Source organism: Malania oleifera, chromosome 3, assembly GCF_029873635.1.
Source record: "Malania oleifera isolate guangnan ecotype guangnan chromosome 3, ASM2987363v1, whole genome shotgun sequence".
NCBI classification, from domain to species: domain Eukaryota; kingdom Viridiplantae; phylum Streptophyta; class Magnoliopsida; order Santalales; family Ximeniaceae; genus Malania; species Malania oleifera.
This window is the reverse complement of record NC_080419.1, coordinates 90859032-90864086: the sequence shown is the minus strand read 5'-3', so window position 1 is coordinate 90864086 and position 5055 is coordinate 90859032.

Below are 5055 nucleotides of genomic sequence, written 5' to 3'. Positions count from 1 at the left end.
CTGAACTCTAGCCCTACACCCACAGGGTTCTCCACTCAACACCCTGAAAACGACATCCCCCATAACAAAATATCAGTATTTTCCTACATACAACATTTCCTATTACTGCAGGGAAAGCATATTCTAAATAAAACACCTTACCCTGAATTTGGGATGAATTTTAAACCACCTCCACCGACGATTTGCTCCAGCAGACTTGTAGAGAACTTCTCTAGAAGCGTCGTGGTGGCTTCAAATCGTCGATCTAGCGAGAAATGGAGCCGGGATCGAAGAGAGAAGGGGAGGGGTGCATTTTATAGAGAGAGAGAGAGAGAGAGAGAGGGTAATTTGTGCTAGAATTTTGTTAAAAATATGAGTTTTCACTATTTATAGAGCTGGATTCGTCGAGGAGACACGTCCCCTTGTCGACGAGTCCGAAAGAAAGTTTGTCGATTAACCTTCTCTTCTCGTCGATGAATTTCAGACATCCAAAACCCTCTCTTGGTATCTTCTCATCGATGAGACGAGCCTTTGTTAAAAAGACACTCAAGAACCCTCGTCGACCCTTGTGTTCGTCGAGGAGGCGCTAAAAAATTCCTCTGGTTATTACACACATGGTCCAAATTCAGCATGCATTTCTCAAGAAAGATCCAACAAGATGTCCAATAAGATATCCTACAATCAACATGCAAAGTTTTTTTCTATACAAACCATAATCAGCATAGATTACTACATATTCAAAATAAAAATAGTAAAATAATGTAGTAAAATATAAAATAGTATTGTCAGGAGTTGTAGCAAAAAAAAATATTACAACTCAATTGTTCATTGAAATAAAATAAGGCTAAGCATCATCACCCCCATCAGTTTCCGTATCCTCATCTTCATCATCATCAGCCTTATCTTCATCACTTCTTGAGCTTGTCTCCATAGGAGCCTTCCCTCACGAAGAAGAAGAAGAGCCTTTAGTATAGCTTTCAATATGCCCAAACCTCTGATCAAACGAAGTGAAACTGGATTGAAGTGCACTAAAATTAGTGTTCATGTCTCCATGAATTGCACTCAACTATGAATCTGTATGTTGTTGATAATTTACAAACAATGAGGAAGCATCGGTTGCTAGTGGTACATCTTGTTGGGGTTTTGCAACTTGTTGTTGATTAGCCTAAAGTCTTGCATCAACCCTATCTACCCTACCACCCTTAGGCAACCATCAATGTTCCTTATTTTTTTCATAACTCATTTGCTTAACGGTAATGGATGAAAAGATATCATATTTTTTTCATTTGATAAACAGGGAGGATGGAGTAGTGACGCGTAGATGTTCAAAGATTAGGGTTAAAATTCCTAAATAAGGAAGTATTACCCTTATTGCTTCTTCTCTTGAAATCATCCATTTCAAAATCAGGGTAGGCAAGTCAAGACGTTTACCCTTATACAAAAACCACATTACAAAGCAATCTAAGTAGGATATATGGTTATGGACCCTACCCTAGGCAAGGCATTATATGTAATGAGGTTGTGCAATATTTGGGCTTCTAAATTCAACTGGCCATTCAATGGAGGATGACCAAAATACACAGGAGCTTCAGTCATAACCATGGGTAAGAACTCCTCGCGAATGAAGTCTTGAGCCATTATCCAAGATTGTCCAAGTTGTGAACATTCAAACTCTCCTTCTTGGATTCTAATCCTAATGGCTAGAGTTTGAGGAGTTACAGCAAATGATTCATTCAAGACTGTAGTGGAGTAAAAATTTTCATCCTTTGTCATGTTGGCATAGAGCAGCCGAACTAAGTTGGGATAAACACCTTTACCTTGATATGTGATAAAGCTTTCCCAACCCAAAGTATTAAACATTGCCAGAATATTGGTAAAATCTTCTCTTAGAAAAGAAACATCTAAAATCATACTGAGAATGAGTTTGGTTGATTTGATGAGTTTTCGATGCATCCTTCTCATTTGGGGAGTCATCAACCACCTTTCAATATCTTGGGTATCATCCTTCCCTAAGGTGGAGCCATGGTTTGTAGTTTTACTGGTTCTTGGCATGATGCTTTGAAGAAAATATTTGTTTAAATCCTCTAAAATGAGAGTAGAATGAAAGATTAAGAGGTAGTTTGAAGATTAAATCATGAAGTCTTCGTGGTAGATCACTTGGAGGCAAATGAGATGACTTTAAGAGAGTGGAGAATGAGGGTAAGTAGATTGATGTTAAAAAAAGTTAGGGTTTTTACAAACATAAAGTATATATAACTCCGCAGGTTAGTCGACTGACCTGATACTGTTAGTCGCCTGAATTGTGTATTTTTTGAAATCGCACAAGTCAAAAGCAAGTTAGTCATCTGATCTCGAACAGCCAGTCGCATGATGTGCCTGAACTTGAGATATTCGAAAGTCAATGTAAGTTCAATCGACTAATGGTAAAAGGCTAGTCGCTTGTCCTTCAAAATTTTTGATTTACTTGTTCATTTAACTCAACCACTCATTCTTATTAACTTCTCCTTCTCAAATCACCTCTTTACTGTGCAGTAAACCAAATTTTTGTCTTATAGAGATGAACCTATCCTTTAAAAGAGGTTTTGTTAAAATATCTGCCCATTTTTTGTTGACCTTTTGAGTTCGATCCCTTTTTTCATGCTGACAAAGCACTTGGATCTAATGTGTGTGCCTAGTGTTTTAAACAATTTTACAATTTAGAATGCACACACAGAAAAGGAAGATGGAAGCCAGAAAGGACTTAAAGCTGACATCATCCTGGCATGTTCCATAAAGACCTAAAGAGCAAAGTAAAAGAAGACATTTGATTTAATTTGTATATGCATTTTCGTTTTCATATATGGTATGTAATAATGCATGCATCTACATGATTTGAATTACCAAAGCTCAAATGACCATAGATTGACCTTAGAAGAGCTAACCTTTCACAAAAAACTTTTTTTCTTAAATTCCAAAACTTATAGAAAGGTTTCAAAATCATTTAAGGTAAAAAAGAGGGCCAAACTTGAGTTTTTAACTTGGCTTAGTCGATAAAACCATTACAGTTCAATACACCTCGGTTGACCAACCACACTTATGGTCAGAAGTCAAATATTTTACTACGCCTTGGCTGATCGACCATAGAAAGAACGTATCATCCACAGTCGACTGACCATTCAAATTTGACTTTTTACTTCCCTCAGCCAACCACTTGTTTAGTTCAAAATATGCTCAGTCGACTGGAACCCAATCCTAGCATACCAAACCTATGAAGGTTCGAGAAATCGCCTTGACTAGCCAATCGGATACACCACACGGCAAACCGAACCCAAAATCAGATTTAAAATCTTTATGTGTGTGCAGTCGGCCGATGCTGAAGGTTAGCTGACCGAACCTCTCAAGTTGGGTTAGTTTTTAAGCGCTAATCTTCATTAAAATTTTAATTAATCTTTTCTAAAATGACGAACGTGTCCCCAACGGTCATATTTTTCCTAGACTCTATATATAGCCCTTCATAAGCTTAAATTAGTTACTTTGATTAACTTAAAAAATCCTCTCAAAATAATTTTTAATCAAAGTTTCTCTACATCATTTTTATTGCAAAAATTTCTTTAGGGAAAATTTTTTTAACACTCTCTCCATCTCTTTTTCAGTTATCCATTTTCTTGTAACATCATTTTTGAAAAAGAGCAAATTTCTCATGGGCATTTATATCATCAAAAGCAATTTTACTCTTATTAATTCCTTCAATGCTTTAAAATCAATTTTGAAAGTAAATTTTGATTTCTCGCGATTATTTTCTTTATAAATATTTTCGGAGAAACTTTTTGTAGGGTAAAAGATCTTTGAAGTTTGTCATTGCTTACTCCATCTGTATTCAAAGATCGTATCTTTGCAAAAATGTTTTGAAAAGCAAACACCCTAGGTTCTCCTGAGTTTTATTGAAAAATATTATGGAGAAATATTTATTTGAATTTAAATCTTTGAAGTGCTTATTATACAAATCATTTTCAAAGATTGCAAAGTCATTTTGAGAAAAATACCCATACTCTACTAGCCAAAAATTCATAGCATATTTGAGTGCATTAGAGCTTTAATGTTGTACATATTTTCTTGTATTTAGAAGCATGCAATTTGTACAAAATTTTTTTTATAGGAACGGTTGGAGTCAACCCGTTAATTAAACTGGGGAGTCTCTGCCCCGTAAGAGAGATCAGTTGGGTTTATTCTGTTAATTGAATTGGGGAGTCTTTACCCCATAAGAAAGACTAGTTGGGTTCTACCCGTAATTGAATTGGGGAGTCTCCACCCCGTAAGGGAGACCAGTTCGACTCAGCCTGGTAATTGAGTTGGGATATTCCTTATCCTATAAAGAGAGGTGTGTAGGTTGCAGTTTGCCCTGTAATGTAACCTGGGATATTCCTCGCCCAATAAGCATTGGATTGTAAGTGGCATCTCTCCGCCCAGTTAAAGTGAGCACTTAGTGGAATCCTTGGGGGGAATACCCAAGGCGGGGACGCAGGCTGGTTTCGTCAAACCTCGATAATAAATATTATGTGTGTCTCTCTCCTTATCTCATTTAATTTCTACACTTTAATTTCCAAATGTGTATGTCTATTCATTTACAGTTATAATTATTTGCATGCACACATTCAATTTAAATGAGATATGCGGCACTTGTGTATATTTGCATTAATTGGTAAATTAATTTACATACACACTTTAAATTAAAATTGGATATGATGTGGTAATTGTATGCAAATATTTAATTTGTTGAGAATGTCGTATTTGTTTTAAATATTTGCATACCTGGTCAATTGGGGGAACTGTGAATGCTTAGAATGATCATAGGTTGAGAAATACTAGTTGTGATGAGAAATACTAGTTGTGATTTTAAATCTAACCTAGGAAGAATTTTTAATACCCACCTCACCCCCCCCCCCCCCCTTAGGATCACACCACACACATAAATTGGTATCGGAGCAAGGTTGTAATAAGCTTAATCGCTATTTGCATAAAGATTGCAACGACTCATTTTCGGTGCATCCCTATTTTGTGCGTCAATCCTTTGCAAATCCTCCACAGTTTTCACTGTAT